This window comes from Scyliorhinus canicula, chromosome 8 (genome assembly GCF_902713615.1).
Source record: "Scyliorhinus canicula chromosome 8, sScyCan1.1, whole genome shotgun sequence".
NCBI classification, from domain to species: Eukaryota; Metazoa; Chordata; class Chondrichthyes; order Carcharhiniformes; family Scyliorhinidae; genus Scyliorhinus; species Scyliorhinus canicula.
This window is the reverse complement of record NC_052153.1, coordinates 83,547,927-83,566,735: the sequence shown is the minus strand read 5'-3', so window position 1 is coordinate 83,566,735 and position 18,809 is coordinate 83,547,927.

Here is an 18,809-nt window from a genome sequence, read left to right as displayed (position 1 = left end):
TGACTCATACGAAAATGTTTAAAAGTTTCAGTGAATTTACTGGAACCAATTTGAATATTACTGGTGCATTCCGAGAAACTGCAATGTCAAAATTACTTCAGATGAATCATAACTTCATTGGGATGTCCTTGTTTAAAGCCTTTGTATCTTTTTAATTTTGTGAGTGTTCTCTTGCCTCAGCTATAACTAAGATTTTTGGCTGGAATCCATTTTCTCAATAACTATATCTTAACAGAATGAGCCTAAACGTCAGACCTGGCAGAATGAATGTGATAAACTATAGATATGACTGTACAGTCATTGTAGTCTTGTACGAACTGTGGCTACTTAATCTTATCCCTGGTAATTTTTTTTCCTGATCTATTTTAGACTGATCAAAACAAGTGTACAAATTACTAAAAGCCTAAAAAAGCCATTAAAAAAACAGACCAAATTCTGGCATTATTTCCAGAAGGCTAGAATTGAGATGCAGAGAAGTGATATTTACTTGTATTGAACCTTGGCTGGACCACATTTGGAGTACCTTGAACAGTTTCGGTCTCCATATTATAAAAAGGACATAGAGGTGTTGAAGAAGATTGCAAATAAATTGTTACCTGTGATGGGTTGCATGGAGAACATTGAGATGTAGGTGCAAGAGAGGGATGGGAGATGCTTCTACACACATGATTCAGCTGACCTCTCCCACTACAACCAACCATCCTGTGATGGGTTGCATGGAGAACATTGAGATGTAGGTGCAAGAGAGGGATGGGAGATGCTTATACACACATGATTCAGCTGACCTCTCCCACTACAACCATCCAGCCAAATAAAGATCCACATTCAATCTACATGTTGTCAGCCACCTCTGCTCCAATCCCAAAACCCCTCAGTCACTGGAGCTTGCTGCTTCTGCAATGTATGAAAGATGGCCATACACACCATGGTCATCCTCTGCCAGCCCTTGGGGTGACCCATGCTACTCATTCACTGTCAGAGGGCCGCCAACAACAGATGATAACTTGCAGAAACCAACTAAGCTGGTTATTACAAAAATAATCAGACACAAGCAGAAGAGCATTAATCACCCATGAGCATATTTGTCCATTGTGTTTTCCTAATTCTTTTATGAATGCTCCGACGCAGTGTGCCCTCTGCTGTCAGCTGCATGGGAAGCAGGCTGGTGACCTTGTTGCCTTGTGACCTGGAATGATCTTGGTGTCAGACCTTTGGTTGGCTGAGGCCTGGAAGATCCAGTATGCTGAGGAATTCATACATCTCCTCTGTTATTGCGACTAAGTGAGGCATTGGTGTAACTGGCCGATGGGATGAGGAATTGCTGTCCACACTTAGGGCGTCCTGGGTGGAGCCTCCTGAAACAGCAGGCAGCTCCTCCTTTTCCTTTATGAGACACATTTGCACCTCCCTGCTGACCTGAGAAGTACAAGCATCTGGTGAATGCGCGAGACACCTCATTCAGATCTCACCTTGTCACTGCTCTATTGAGCTCATTGACAACATGATGGCACACGTGTCTGTTTGCTTCTGCAAAATCTGGTCTTCTCAATGTCGCTCTCCAGAAGAGTCAGCAATCTCATGATGGAGGAGATCAGGTACACAGATAAAAGGGAGATTGCAGCATTCATGGCCAGGTTATGAATATGCTCTGGAAGCTCCGTCAGATCTTCAATCACCTCATGTTGAACTTCCACAATTAGCTGTCTTATTGATGATTACCTTTAAAATGATTGTCCTCTTGTTCTAAAATGCTGGCCCAGGTTCAGTAATGTCTCCCTGCAGGGTCTCCTCCAGAGTGTCCAGGAAATGCAGTAAATACTGTTACCGAAGGGTGGGAATAGGAGATACGCCTGCTTGGCTAAGGTTGCCTGGAAGGAGATTGCAGAGGAAGTGAGCAATCATGGGGCCCACCCAGAATGGATGCAGGGCCACAAATGGATAAATAACCTCCTCCAGTCAGCCATGGTAATGACAATATAGTGTTGCATCAAAAGGTATTTCAAACCAAGGGAGTTTGTCAATGAAGAGAGAGGCCAGACTGGGAAATATGTGGTCATCATCCGTACTACATGGCTAAAGATGCCACATTATGTGCCAATTGTGCGACAAGGGGCTGGGGTAACAGTTGGATTCTGTGGTCAGTATGTTGTATGGGATGCATGGACAAAAAGGGGGTTAGGTGTCCCTTGACATACTAAGAACTCTCCAATTCCTCAAGCAGGATTAGGAGACATGCCTGGGAGAGGGCCAATAAAGGAGGTGGATTGACCGAGCTAAAAGTGATCATTCCTTTGGAGTTGGAGGCCTTGGAGCTTGCTGGAGAGCCGAGAGGATGCTCTGTTGAAGATGATGGAGCTGGAGTAGCCAGTCAATTGAGTGAGAATGTCTCCAAGCTGGAATGGAGACATTGGCATATTAGAGACATGAATGAAACAAAGGTTTCCTGATAGACTGAGTTCTTCCTAATGTCTTTCTCGTTGTTCTCCACTGCAGGTCATCACCATAGGCTTAGAAGGTGAAAGCTGATTGTGTAAACAGACAACTCCATCTCTACTGAAGACAAGGAACACCTAGAGGGTGCATTGTTCCCCTCCCTGGTTCTCCTTAGTTACACTCACATGGGTTTTATAGGGTTCTTGGATGTAATCTGGGGCACATGCTGGTGATCACTTCACAGACACACCCCAGCCTCTGAGGGAGGCTGTGTTAGAACATAGAACATAGAACAGTACAGCACAGAACAGGCCCTTCGGCCCTCAATGCTGTGCCGAGCCATGATCACCCTACTCAAACCCACATATCCACCCTATACCCGTAACCCAACAACCCCCCCCCCCCTTAACCTTACATTTATTAGGACACTACGGGCAATTTAGCATGGCCAATCCACCTAACCCGCACATCTTTAGACTGTGGGAGGAAACCGGAGCACCCGGAGGAAACCCACGCACACAGGGGGAGGACGTGCAGACTCCACACAGACAGTGACCCAGACGGGAATCGAACCTGGGACCCTGGAGCTGTGAAGCATTTATGCTAACCACCATGCTACCCTGCTGCCCCCCATGCTACCCTGCTGCCCCAGTCGAGGTTACTGACAGTTAGAGGATTGTTGGGGATCAGGTCGTTACTGAGCCCCAGTCTAATGATGGCCTCTCTCTGGTCTCAGCCATGATAAGCCTGCTGGAGATGCAATGACAGCAGGGAAACATCTGGCAGAGGTTTCATGCACTATGTCGAATCTCATGTAGACGTTGGGGGAGTCCACACAAACCTAGATTCCTGCATGGCTCTGTTTGTGAGCATATGGCTTCCACCATGGAGAGGTTGCCGATGGTCATGGGAAACTAGGGTTATCATATGACCCATATGCACAAGGACTTGTATTTTGTAACTCTAGTCATGGGCTCAAAAGACCAGTAGTTAGGTGAGAGGGGAATGAGACATCTGTACTTCCCTTCAAGAGCCCCTTCTCCTCAGGGATACAGGGAAGTGCATTGTGCACTGAGATGGAGCAGGAATGGTTGCCAGAAGCGCTGAAGCTGTCCTTTGAGAGCCGTCGTCTGCCAGTGACCTCTGAGACTTCAAGTAGGCAAGGCCAAAGAGTACCTATGCAACAGACCCTCAGTAAGCCGGGACCTTTAAGGCTACAAGACATATAGCAATATCATTGTACATAACGGAGAGTACTCCTCGCAGCCTGCCAACTAATCAGTTGCTGACGTCAGGGTTGCAATAAGGCACAGTGATGTAAAAGTATATTTTGTACACTTTTCTTAATACATTTAGAGTACCAATTCATTTTTTCTAATCAAGGGGCAATTTAGTGTGGCCAATCCACCGACCCTGCACATCTTTGGGTTGTGGGGGCGAAACCCATGCAAACACGGGGAGAATGTGCAAACTCCTTACGGACAGTGACCCAGAGCCAGGATCAAACCTGGGACCTCGGCGCCGTGAGGCAGCAGTGCTAACCCACTGCGCCACCGTGCTGCCTCATATTTTGTAAACTTGATCATTATATGCATTAAAAACATTTTGGGACATTCTCCTTCAAAGGACTTATTGCACTGTCATGCTTCATGTTTTGCTGAATACAGGGGATTGAGAGTCATTTTACTTCTGTAGGTAATAATGTAGCTGTGTGCCAGTGGTCAGTCTTTATTAAATAGCAATGTGTGTGGTTTGATTTGTATTCTCAAGGAAAAGCAACATGGTTGTACATTTACCACATGCTAGCCTCCCCATCAACGACATACCGAGGAGACTGGCTAAAGCCACTGATGAGTGCAAGAAGTGATGTGCTGTTCATGCATTCATGGCCCTCGCAATGTGGACAAGGAATTACAAAACACTCATAGAATTTTTTGTTTGCACTGGAGTGCTGAACTTGTTGCATTTGAGTGCTACAGTGAGAGTTTGGTGACTGAGGGAGTTAGGTGAAGAGGGAGTAAGGTGCTCCTTACATTTCATTTCCTACTTTTATCAAAGAGCGTGAATGGAGCCAGGAGTTTAGAGTACAGCTGACTGGAAGCAGAGTCAGAGGGCAGAGGTCCAGTTGGTCTACGGGGTAGCTAATTCTGTAAAGTAAGAGGGGATGGAGGCTAGGGCAGTTGCATGCTCCTCCTGTAGGATGTGGGTGGTGAGGGATACCATTGGTGTCCCCGCTGACTATACCTGCGGGAAGTGCACCCAACTCCAGCTCCTCAGAGACCGTGTTAGGGAACTGGAGCTGGAGCTGGATGAACTTCGGATCATCCGGGAGGCAGAGGGGGTTATCGAGAAGAGTTACAGGGAGGTAGCCACACCCAAGGTACTGGACAAGAGTAGCTGGGTTACAGTCAGGGAAAAGAAAACTTACAGGCAGACAGTGCAGGGATCCCTCGTGGCCATTCCCCTTCAAAACAAGTATACCGTTTTGGATGCTTTTGGGGGGGGGGGGGATGACCTACCGGGGGAAGGCCCTAGCGGCCAGGTCTCTGGCACTGAGTCTGGCTCTGGGCTCAGAAGGGAAGGGGGAGCATAGAAAAGCAATAGTAATAGGAGATTCAATGGTTAGGGGAATAGATAGGAGATTCTGTGGTCGCGAACGAGACTCCCAGAAGGTATGTTGCCTCCCGGGTGCCAGGGCCAGGGATGTCTCGGATCATGTCTTCAGGATCCTGAAGGGGGAGGGTGAGCAGCAAGAAGTCGTGGTGCACATTGGTACCAAAGACGTAGGTAGGAAAAGGGGTGTGGAGGTAATAAACAAGTTTAGGGAGTTAGGCTGGAAGTTAAAGGCTAGGACAGACAGAGTTGTCATCTCTGGTTTGTTGCCGGTGCCACGTGATAGTGAGGCTAGGAATAGGGAGAGAGTGCAGTTGAACACGTGGCTGCAGGAATGGTGTAGGAGGGAGGGCTTCAAGTATTTGGATAATTAGAGCGCATTCTGGGGAAGGTGGGACCTGTACAAGCAGGACGGGTTGCATCTGAACCAGAGGGGCACCAATATCCTGGGGGGGAGGTTTTCTAGTACTCTTCGGGAGGGTTTGAACTATTTTGGCAGGGGAATGGGAACCGGATTTGTAGTCCAGCAACTAAGGAAGCCGATATTCAGGACACCAAAGCATGTAGTGATGCAGTGGGGAAGGTAACACTGACAAAGGAGAGTACTTGCAAGCAAGGAGATGGGTTGAAGTGTGTATACTTCAATGCAAGAAGCATCAGGAATAAGGTGGGTGAACTTAAGGCATGGATCGGTATTTGGGACTACGATGTGGTGGCCATCACGGAAACTTGGATAGAAGAGGGGCAGAAATGGTTGTTGGAGGTCCCTGGTTATAGATGTTTCAACAAGATTAGGGAAGATGGTAAAAGAGGTTGGGGGGGGGGGTGGCATTGTTAATTAGAGATAGTATAACAGCTGCAGAAAGGTAGGTCGAGGGGGATCTGCCTACTGAGGTAATATGGGTTGAAGTCAGAACTAGGAAAGGAGCAGTCACATTGTTGGGAGTTTTCTATAGGCCCCCCCAATAGCAGCAGAGATGTGGAGGAACAGATTGGGAAACAGATTTTGGAAAGGTGCAGAAGTCACAGGGTAGTAGTCATGGGTGACTTCAACTTCCCAAACATTGAGTAGAAACTCTTTAGATCAAATAGTTTGGATGGTGTGGTGTTTGTGCAGTGTGTCCAGGAAGCTTTTCTAACACAGTATGTAGATTGTCCGACCAGAGGGGAGGCCATATTGGATTTGGTACTTGGTAATGAACCAGGGCAGGTGATAGATTTGTTAGTGGGGGAGCATTTTGGAGGTAGTGACCACAATTCTGTGACTTTCACTTTAGTAATGGAGAGGGATAGGTGCGTGCAACAGGGCAAGGTTTACAACTGGGGGAAGGGTAAATACAATGCTGTCAGACAAGAATTGAAGTGCATAAGTTGGGAACATAGGCTGTCAGGGAAGGACACAAGTGAAATGTGGAACTTTTTCAAGGAACAGGTACTGCGTGTTTTTGATATGTATGTCCCTGTCAGGCAGGGAAGAGATGGTCGAATGAGGGAACCATGGTTGACAAGAGAGGTTGAATGTCTTGTTAAGAGGAAGAAGGAGACTTGTGTAAGGCTGAGGAAACAAGGTTCAGACAGGGCGCTGGAGGGATACAAGATAGCCAGGAGGGAACTGAAGAAAGGGATTAGGAGAGCTAAGAGAGGGCATGAAAAATCTTTGGCGGGTAGGATCAAGGAAACCCCAAGGCCTTTTACGCATATGCGAGAAATATGATAATGACTAGAGCGAGGGTAGGTCCGATCAAGGACAGTAGCGGGAGATTGTGTATTGAGTCTGAAGAGATAGGAGAGGTCTTGAACAAGTATTTTTCTTCAGTATTTACAAACGAGAGGGGCCATATTGTTGGAGAGGACAGTGTGAAACAGACTGGTAAGCTCGAGGAGATACTTGTTAGGAAGGAAGACGTGTTGGGCGTTTTGAAAAACTTGAGGATAGACAAGTCCCCCGGGCCTGACGGGATATATCCAAGGAGTCTATGGGAAGCAAGAAATTAAATTGCAGAGCCGTTGGTAATGATCTTTTCGTCCTCGCTGTCAGCAGGGGTGGTACCAGGGGATTGGAGAGTGGCGAATGTCGTGCCCCTGTTCAAAAAAGGGAATAGGGATAACCCTGGGAATGACAGGCCAGTTAGTCTTACTTCGGTGGTAGGCAAAGTAATGGAAAGCGTACTGAGGGATAGGATTTCTGAGCATCTGGAAAGACACTGCTTGATTAGGGATAGTCAGCACGGATTAGTGAGGGGTAGGTCTTGCCTTACAAGTCTTATTGACTTCTTTGAGGAGGTGACCAAGCATGAGGATGAAGGTAAAGCAGTGGATGTAGTATACATGGATTTTGGTAAAGGATTTGATAAGGTTCCACATGGTAGGCTTATGCAGAATTTAAGGAGGCATGGGATAGTGGGAAATTTGGGCAGTTGGATAACGAACTGGCTAACTGGTAGAAGACAGAGTGGTGGTGAATGGCAAATATTCAGCCTGGAGCCCAGTTACCAGTGGCGTACCGCAGGGATCAGTTCTGGGTCCTCTGCTGTTTGTGATTTTCATTAACGACTTGGATGAGGGAGTTGAAGGGTGGGTCAGTAAATTTGCAGATGATACGAAGATTGGTGGAGTTGTGGATAGTGAGGAGGGCTGTTGTCGGCTTCAAAGAGACATAGATAGGATGCAGAGCTGCGCTGAGAAGTGGCATATGGAGTTTAACCCTGACAAGTGTGAGGTTGTCCATTTTGGAAGGACAAACATGAATGCGGAATACAGGGTTAAGGGTAGGGTTCTTGGCAATGTAGAGGAGCAGAGAGATCTTGGGGTCTATGTTCATAGATCTTTGAAAGTTGCCACTCAAGTGGATAGAGCTGTGAAGAAGGCCTATGGTGTGCTCGCGTTCATTAGCAGAGGGATTGAATTAAGAGCCGTGAGGTGATGATGCAGCTGTACAAAACCTTGGTCAGGCCACATTTGGAGTACTGTGTGCATTTGTGGTCACCTCATTTTAGGAAGGATGTGGAAGCTTTGGAAAAGGTGCAAAGGAGATTTACCAGGATGTTGCCTGGAATGGAGAGTAGGTCTTACGAGGAAAGGTTGAGGGTGCTAGACCTTTTCTCATTAGAACGGAGAAGGATGAGGGGCGACTTGATAGAGGTTTATAAGATGATCAGGGGAATAGAGTAGACAGTCAGAGACTTTTCCCCCGGGTGGAACAAACCATTACAAGGGGACATAAATTTGAGGTAAATGGTGGAAGATATAGGGGGATGTCAGAGGTAGGTTCTTTACCCAGAGAGTAGTGGTGGCATGGAATGCACTGCCTGTGGAAGTAGTTGAGTCGGTAACGTTAGGGACCTTTGAGTGGCTATTGGATAGGTACATGGATTAGGGTAGAATAATGGAGTGTAGATTAATTTCTTCTTAAGGGCAGCACGGTAGCATTGTGGATAGCACAATTGCTTCACAGCTCCAGGGTCCCAAGTTCGATTTCGGCTTGGGTCATTGTCTGTGTGGAGTATGCACATCCTCCCCGTGTGTGCGTGGGTTTCCTCCGGATACTCCGGTTTCCTCCCACAGTCCAAAGATGTGCAGGTTGGGTGGATTGGCCATGATAAATTGCCCTTAGTGTCCAAAATTCTATGATTAACCAAGGACCAAAGTTCAGCACAACATCGTGGGCCGAAGGGCCTGTTCTGTGCTGTATTTCTCTATCTATCTATCTATCTATCTATCTATCTATCTATCTATCTATCTATCTATCTATCTATCTATCTATCTATCTATCTATCTATCTATCTATCTATCTATCTATCTATCTATCGATCTATCGATCTATCTATCTATCTATCTATCTATCTATCTATCTATCTATCTATCTATCTATCTATCTAATCCCTACATTGCAGTAGAAGGCTATTTGGCCCATCAAGTCTGCACTGACCCTCCAAAAGAGCACCCTACCTAGGCCCAATCTCCTGCCTATCCCCATAACCACGTAACCCCACTTAACCTTTGGACACTTAGGCTCCATTTAGCTTGGCCAATCTACCTGACATGCACATCTAGTGGAAAGATGGTTCATGGTAGCTTCATTGACTTGAATGTTAGTGCAAACCTGATATCATGGGGGGCAGTTATCTCTTTTCATTCGTTTGATACTAGTCCATTCCCATTGGTCTTCGAGGCGTGAAGGACGTATGTAGTGAATTAGCTCCAGATGGAGACTGGCAGAGGTTGGCACACAATTTGAGCTGGCAAACATTTGCAGGTGAGGAAACGATGGTTAAGTGGGTGGAACACTCTTGGTTAAAACCATTGAAGATAAGGTTGTCTCTGATAGCCTGGGCACGTCTCTGCATAGCTTTGGCAATTGGTAGAGGAGCTCTGTCTTCTTCAAATTCCTTCCTTATCTTCCTTATTTGAGGAGGTTAGCAGCTCTTCCATGTCCTTGATTGACAATCCTCTGCTCTACAATGCCACTCTCTGCAAGGCACAGCAGATGACAAAAATCCTGGAAACTGTCTGTGGTGTGCATTCCAAAGCTCCACTGGACCACCTAAGGAGCCAGGAGCGCATTTTGAACAATCCTTTGGTCTACTCTCTGACTGCCCTTGTTGGTTGTGTTCTGCATTGTAACAATCCTTGAAGGGCTGAGGAGATGATGCATTATGCACTGAGCCATATCCTGAGAGGACAGCCTTTATCACCGAGGATCAAATGCTGTACTTGGGCATGGCCTTCAAATAGCAGCTACAGATGGGAGTTCCATAAGATGTAGGAGTCATGAAAGCTCTTTGGGAATGAGCACACATCTGCATGATCTTTCGCAGTTATTTCAGAAAACGTGGAAATTCAAGGGGTAAAGCGCCTTCCAATTGATAAATGCATCTGGCTGTTCCCAGGGAACACTAATGGCCACATGATTGCAGTCAGTTACATCCTGTACCTGTGGAAACCATGTGATAGCCCCAAAACCATCTTCTCTAGCAGCCTGGCTATCAGCATTGGTTGAGATTATTGTTCGGATACCAGACAAGATCCCAACTTTTGTTCGGATACCGGATAGGAACCCCAAACAATCTCTCACTTTGTAAGACTGTTAGGAAAGGATACTTCACCCCAGTGATGATTCTGACCATGAAGTATCTTTAATGTTCAAACAAACTTTAATTTAAACACAGAATTAACCATGTTAACATCAAAGAAAGAGTTATACAATTATCAGTTAAATAGTTCTTAAATATAAGGAAACAAATTTAACTCATGCCTAACAACGTTCACTATAAATATGCTAACCAAGCAACCCCAATACAGTTCAAATGCCACTTAAGAATAAAGTTGAGACAATAAGTTTACTTGCGGTCTTATATGTAGAGACTTTTAGAGAGAGACCCTTTCAAGAGCTAATCAAATACATTTCTTTCTTGCAAATCCTTCAGCTCAACCTAGCTGTATTTGGCAAAACTGCAAACTGCAGACGGACCTAGTTCCTCCCATTAATTAGATCAATGTATGCCCCTCACATGTCCCATCACCTGCATGGCTAGGACTAAATACAATTCTTCAAATTATCTATATCCCTAGAAATCCTATGCAATCAAAATAATGCTCTATTAGCCATCTCTCTGTAAACAAGTAAATGGTTCAAATCAATTATAATCTCACCTTTTATGGCACCTTAACTACAGATTTAGTAGACACACTGCCTGCATATCTTTTAAACTATGTTTTTGTTTAGGAACATTACTGATACAAATATGAAATGTAATATATAGCAAGTTCTACATTCACCACAATATGATGAATTTGTTGGCCCTTCTGAATAGGTTCTCAGTCGTCACCGATATGTATTTATGAATTGCATGCTGGTAAATAACACACGTGTCTCCTGTAAAGCACTGGAATAGAAGTTTAGAGCTGCCGTCACCTTGAGGGTGAGTGGCATATGGTTCCCTTCAAAGCCATGGGACTGTAGGTTGTGGGAACATGCACAGGTTAGTAACTGTCTCTAAGGAAAGCCTTCGCCACCTCTGACAATGTTTCTCAAATATCTGGAGGCCTATTTTCTGAACCCGCGATGATACGCAAATACTCTTCGGTGACAATGATGACTTCAGTAAAGCTTCTTTCACTTTGTTGTATGCATTCCAACATTCTTCTGACTCGTGCCATGCCAACTTGACACATAACAACATATGTAAAGGCTGCAATCGTTTTGTTACCATAATGATTAATCATTCCTAAAACTTTAATTTTGTCACATTTTGAGGTATGGTGCTTTTAAGATTGCTGACATTTTCTTCTTTCCCTGTGGAAACCATCTTTTTTGATGATATGACCAAGCTAAGTTATGGATGACTTGATAAAAGTCACACTTTTCCTTCTTAACTCTCCGATTGTGGCTCTAAAGCTACTTCAGGATAGCATCCAAATTTTCCAAGTGTTCCTGTTCACTCAAACCAGCGATGAATCTGTCATCTAAATAATATTGCACTCCATTCAACCCACTTTGAATTTAATCCATGGATCTTTGAAAAAGAGCAGGCACAGATGTTATTCTAAAAGGAAGTCTTCTGTAGTGAAACAGGTCTTTGTGCTTTATGATGGTGAGTGCTGGATGTGATTCGGCAGTCACATTCATCTGCAAATATGCATGTGAAAGATCACTTTTACTGAATTTCTGTCTTCCAGAAAGTCCAGCAAACATGTCTTCAATCAGCAGTAGTGGGTAATGATCGACACACAAAACTGGGTTAATAGCAGTTTTAAAATCTACACAAATTCACACTGAGCTATCCAGTTTTAATACAAGAACGATTGGTGTCACCCAATCACTTGTTGCACCTGGTTAAATAACTATTGTCCTTCACAATCTTTCCAGTTTTTCTTCAACTTTAAGCGTAATGCGTATATATGGTTTTCGGTTTGAGCCATTTGGGTGTGCTGTTTGGCTTCATTTTTAGGTGTCGCTCAACTCCAGTCATAGAGCTTAATGAATCTTCAAACACCTTCTCATACTTCTTCGGAAGTTGTTGCTCTTTGCTCTTTAAATCTATTAATTGATTGGCTGTTTCCCAGTTAAGCCTAATCTTAGCCAACAACGCTCTGCCAAATACAGCAGAAAAACTTCCACGAACAACGTGAGGAGACAACTTAGCTGTCTGTCTATTTGCTTCTATTTTCACCGTAATGCATCCTTTTAATGTTACGATATCCTTAGGGTCACATTTGACAGTTTTAAAGGCAGATGCCTCAGCTTTTGAGGATAAATTGTTTCATGTATTAGTGATACTGCTGCGCCCCTATCCACTTCCATTTTAATTTCATGACCATCAAGTTTTGGATATGCCCAAAAACGTTGTTGATCGCCCTTCATAGACAAACCACCTGTCTTTAGCTCTTGTAGTAGTTTGATTTTGCTATCTTTTTAGTGATCTTGAGCTTCATCCAGTACCTGGTAGACACGACTAGTTGTTTAACTGTTTTGTTCTTCTTACACGATCTTGGTGCAGGAGAGGATATCTGAACCCAACAGACCTGAGCAATGTAGCCCTTCTTACCACAGTTCTTGCATGTATTTGATTTGCTTCAGCATTCCCCTGCTGAGTGTCCAATTTGTGTACAACGGTGACGTGGTTGCACCTTTACAGCCTGACTCCTCGATGTAGTCATTTTGTGCTCTCCACTCCAGTCCCTATCTGTGGAGCTTCTCTCATTGCAAGCTTTAGAGATGTGGCAACTTCCACCACAGCTTTTAGAGTTAAATCACTAACAAGAGGCAGTTTCCTCTGTGTAACCCACAAACCAGCCTGTCTCAAAGACTATCAGCAAATGTTGTGGCAAATTCACAATATCTAGCTAATTTTCTAAAAGATGCTTGTCACTGTAAAATATTTTCACTTTCTTTCTGCCTTGGAATTGGAATTGGAACCTTTCTGCAATCAATAACGGTTCAGAAGAGAAATGTCCCTCTGCAATTTTCATTAATTCACTGAAAGACTGGTCTCCTGGTTTTGCTGGGTGAACTAGACTCTATCACAACATGAACATTTTACTGAGCCAATTGAGCTGAGAAATGTTGTGACCTTTAGGTCTTCCAGTGTCTGGTTAAAAACAACTAGAATTTTTCTTCAAATGAATTCCATGTGTCATAATTCTCATCAAACATGTCCATGGCACCCTTTGTCCTGCCATTTTTGGATCCTGGGTCCAAGGGTTTACACTTGGGGTTGTGTGATGGCAGGAATAGTGGATTTCTACACACTCTACTGAAATCTCCACTATCTCAGCAGCTCTTGGTCACTGTAATCTCTGCTGCTGTTCACCACTGATACTAGAGGACCTTGATTTCACCCTCATCGCCAAGAGTTTGTTGAACATCACATGACACACAGTAATACCGACACTATGGCTAGTTCATGTGCTTTTCATTATATCATTGCAGACTGGATATGCTCATTATATATGAATCGATAACAGCTGGGATCCTCTGGTTTTGGAGCTGCTGAGAGCCCCAGTATGAACTGTTCAAGCTGCACCTTTGTAGGGCACTCTTGGCCATTGGAAGACAAAGCAGCAGGTAACATACTGGCTGCAAAGTGAATGCCTCATGGCTGAGGACTGGGGTGGTTTAAGCAGACCCGTTTCACCATCATTCCTATTCAGGGAAACTATCACATCACTCCGACCACTCTTCTACAGACCAACTTGATGGAGCTAGGTGATTCTCCCTAAGACCAATCATAAGCTATCTGTCATGCTATTTAGAGTGGTAAACATCTTATGATGAATGTAGGAAATTTTTGCATATATGTATTATATATGTTTTTTTATATCTGTTGCAGTAATGTTTTTTAAAAGCCTTGGTTAAGGTATACGTTTGTTGCAGTAATATTATTAAAGAACCGAGGTCAAGATATCCAATGTGTCGGCTCAAGCTGTAATTAAGAGGTCGTAAAAGGTGAGATTGTGATTGATACTAACTATTTACTTGTTTACATATAGAGGGTTAATGGAATCGCGTTATGATTGCTGGAGATAATTTATGATGGGCTGTATTTAGTCCTAGTTAAGCAGTTCATGTGATATCATAGTGAGATATAGATTATATAATGAATGGGAGGAGCCAGGTCTGTCTTGTAGTTTGCAGTTTACCATAGGATTTGAGTCTGACTAAACTGAAGGATTTGAAGTTGAACAGCAGTTTTGCCAAATGCTGCTAGGTTAGGCAGAAGTGTACTGGTTCTGCTCCTGAAAAGGTTTCTCTCTCCAAAAGTCTCCACACAACTAAGCAAGCAATCTGTTAACTGTGTTTATACGTGGCATTTGAACTGTATTGGATTGCTTAATTGGAGTTAATAGCAGGCATAGAAAGGCAGCTGGATTCTCCGTTCCTAAGACTGAGTGTTGGCGCCGGGGCAGGATTTGTGGGCTTCCACGACAGCAAAACCGGCGCCGCACCTGGACCGAGTCAGCGACCATTGACGGGCTAGCACCGGCGCCATGTGGAACACAATCAATTCCAATGAGAGACAGTACCAGATTCACGATTGACACTTGGGAGGCTGACAAGCTGCAGCCAAATATACACACTTCACACCCGACACACACCATCCTAGCCAACAAGATGGCAGCGAGGAGAGCAGCACCCCATTTCACAGATGCTGAGCTTGAGACCATCCTGGACGCCATGGAGGAGAGGTGGGCCAGCTTGTACCTTGGCCCAGGAAGCTGCCACCATTGGCCGTGCCTGGGTGCAGGTGGCAGAGGTGGTCAGTGCCACCAGTACAGCATCTGGACTGGTCTGCAGTCCAGGAAAAAACTGCACAACCTCCTCAGGGCGGCCAGGGTGAGTAGGCAACACTGTGCCCTGGCACCAACTCCCGTCCCACACACTCGTGACCCTCACCTCACCAGAAGGGCGGTTGAACCCCCATCCTGCACCACATGCCGGCACCCATTTCAGCCACCATGGCCGGGTATCCTGGCCACTGAGGCTCCAGCTGCCACCCCCCTGGGCTGCATGCGTCGGATCATCTACCACTGTCATTTTTTGTTTCCCCTTACTTCCACCCACACCATCCTTACCCCCACACCACCCTCACCTCCACCACCCCCCACTCTCCCCTGGCCTGCAGTCTAATCACGTGTCTTGTCTCGTGTCTTGCAGGACACGCTGGTGATAGAGTGTGTCCATCTGGTGTCTTCTGACCCCAGCCAGTGCCACACCCTAAGGCCCTACAACTGTGCGCTGTCAGGCAACGAGGAGACCGACACAGACGAGAGCCATATTATGCCTGTGACCCAAGACACCCCAGAGCTCGAGTCCGGAGATGACACTGATTTCCAGTCACAGTTGACTCCAACACCTTCCACCATCACCTCAGTTGGGCATTTTCTTGACGAGGCTCCTGGGACACCCTCTGGTGCGCACCACACAGCTGCTTCGGTACATCAGGTGGGGTAGGTTTTGGGCTTCTGGAACAGACAGTCCCATCGATTGTAGAGATGCAGTCGCAGAACCAGGGACTACATGAGGGGTTGTCAGCGAGCACCCAGTACCTGCAGGTGCAGTTGGAGGAGTCCAACTGTGTGCTGGAACAGGAGGTGATGCCAATCATGCTTGCCACCCAGGCCAACACCGCACGGGTTGCGTCCGTGGTGGAGTCCTTGGGGACGAGGGTGATAACATGTTGTGCGGTTATGCATCATACCAGTCGTGCAGTTTGGAGACATGAAACCTGAAAGTAAACATTAATTGCTTCAATTGAGTTACAATCACAGATTCCAAGCCAGAGTTAACTCCTGTGTTTCACCTACACCAGTCCACCACTACCCCACAAACACACGCTACCTTCTGATTTACATCTGGACAAAAGTAGCAGTAGAGGTAATGGTACCTTTCACGCTCAATCTGTACTAAATGGTTCCAAAATGCCAACAGTCCAATAATAGAGGCAGCTCATCTTTCAGGAAAATGTCTGAACGTAACCTTGATCTGAGTAACCATCGTCTTGATTGTTTCCATAAAAAATAGATTAACTGAAGATTGTGATCATTTATTTGCAATGTGTTTGCAATCAGCAGTAAAGCTTTACTGAAGTGAATGGTAACAGGTGGGAAGAACTGTGTTTCATACCAAATAATCAGCGCAGTCTGAGGCACAATTTGGAACAGAATTGACCAAAGCATTTGTTGGATAATCAGAGAATGAAAAATGGCGTGATTCAAGTTAGATCACGAGTGCCTTATTCATGCCTGCGGCTCTCTTGACTTTGCATGAAAGCATAAGGGATATAAAAATTGCTAATACAAGAAATCAAGATATTACAGATGAAGGCAATCTGAAGTCAAAAACAGTAAATGTAGGAAACCCCAGCAGGACACGCATGGAGAGTTCTTCACATATAATCTCGTTCACAGAATTATGAAGGGTCAATGTCAGAAATGTTTCTTCTAGTGCCTCCACAGATCGTGCATGCTGAGAGTTTCCAATGTTTCCTGCTTTTGTATAAAATTTGCTTTGATTGTGGGCTCTCCTTATTTGAGGGGAGTAAGATATAGTCATGGGTACATATATGCCTCAGGCTCTGGAGAGTTCTTGCCAAATGGCAAATCCAGTAATGCAAATGGTTTGTAAATTGCTATGCCATGTTTTGCGATGCCTGCAGTGCAAAATGTGTTTTGTTTTAAATAATGTTTGCTTCTTGTGACTGTGTTGTATTGTACCAAAACCTAGATCAGTTCGGTTGAGTACTGACAGATAAACAATGCTGAACCCAAGGGTTTTTTCCTTTTGAGGCCCTGGTGTTGTAAACAAAATTCAACTCTGCCATAACAAGATGGGAAGAATTTAATCAGTGGCTCACCATTCCTGATTGCAGAACTTGAAGAGGCTGCCGTTTCTACTTTCGCTTTGGGAACTGACGCCCACGCAGTCCATTTGAAAATTTAAAGGGCCGCTGGCAAGCAAGTGAAACGCGTGCTATTACAAGTGAAACGCGTGCTATCACAAGTGAAACGCGTGCTATCACAAGTGAAACGCGTGCTATCACAAGTGAAACGCGTGCTATCACAAGTGAAACGCGTGCTATTACAAGTGAAACGCGTGCTATCACAAGTGAAACGCGTGCTATCACAAGTGAAACGCATGCTATTACAAGTGAACACGTGCTATTACAAATGAAACACATGCTATTACAAGTGAAATGTGCTATTACAAGTGAAATATGTGCTATTATAAGTGAAATGTGCTATTACAAGTGAAACGTGCGACTGCAAGTGAAACATGTGCTATTACAAGTGAAACATGTGCTATTACAAGTGAAACATGTGCTATTACAAGTGAAACATGTGCTATTACAAGTGAAATACATGATACTACATGTTAGGGGTGGGTTGGAGGAGCCTGTCATCAGGTGACAGTTCAGCTATTTAAGAAGTGGATCTAAAAAAGAGCCTCCTGAACCAGCAGGGAGGCCCTGCAAGAAAGGCCATGGGGCCATGTCATTCTCTGTTTGTTCTGCAGTTTAGCCATTTTGTTTTTGCAATCGTTCATAGCCCTCAGTCCTCTTCAAGCTTATACTCCCATCGCTGCCCCCTCTTTAAAATCTACTGTCCTGGGAGTCCCACCTCCTGGCCCACCTCACCCCATCCCTTATACCCAAGTCCAGTATAACCATAATTCAAGATGTCAGAGTAAAGAAAGAAACTAGCCCAGAGTTCAGTGACTCTGCAGATTTTCCTTCAGGTTGCAGAGAATGGCGGGAGGCGCACTTCCCAAGCGATGGCAAAAGGAGACTCTACAGCCTGAGAAAGGCAGCCTACATGACAGTCACAAAGGAGCTTAGCAACCATGGAGTCCACTCAAGATTATGGGTTCAGTTCTGGAAAAGGGTCAATGATCACCTTTGGTCTGCTCAGGCCAGAGGCACAGTAGCATAGATTATCTCTCACATTGGCATATACATCTGTGTGAGTGTGACAGGCAGGTGAATGTGTGAGGGCTTAGTGTATACAGGAGGTGGAAGGAAGAGGGGCTGGCCAAGGTGAGGTATCTGTATTTGGAGGAAGGGTTCGCCTGCAGGGGCTAAGGGAGAGGGTGGAGCTGCCGAGGGGGAGTGAGTTCAGGTATCTGTAGGTTAGGGACTTTGCACAAAAGATCTGGAGGGGGTTCCCTAGGCTGCCGGGATACACCTTGCTGGAGCGACTGCTGCTTTCGGATGTGGAAGGGCAGGGAAGAATTGGGGATATATACAAGTGCCTGGGGGGGGGGGGGGGGGGGGGGGTGGAGGAGACAAGCGGGTGATGAGGATCAAGGAGAAATGGGAAGGGTAGTTGGGAGGGACAGCAATTGGGGAGTATGGAGTGAGGTACTGCGAAGGGTAAACTGGACCTCCTCTTGCGCAAGGATGTGCCTGATACAGTTTAAGGTGGTTCACAGGGTGCACATGGCTCACGTGAGAATAAGTGGTTTCTCTCAGGGGGTAGCAAATGAGTGTGAGAAGTGTGGCCCGGGGCCAGCGAATCACATGCACATACTTTGCGGTTGTGAAAAATTGGGAAGGTTCTCGGGGGGGTGTGTTCAGGTCTTAGCCAGGATAGTGGAGGAGGAGGTGGACCCGGACCCATTGGTGGTGATATTTGGGGTTTCAGAGAAGACGGACTTATGGAGAGGAGGAAGGCCGATGTTGTGGTCTTTGCATCTCTGATTGCACGGCGGCGAATTTTACTGGAGTGGTGGCCGACATCGCCACCAGGGTTGGTGGTGTGGTTGG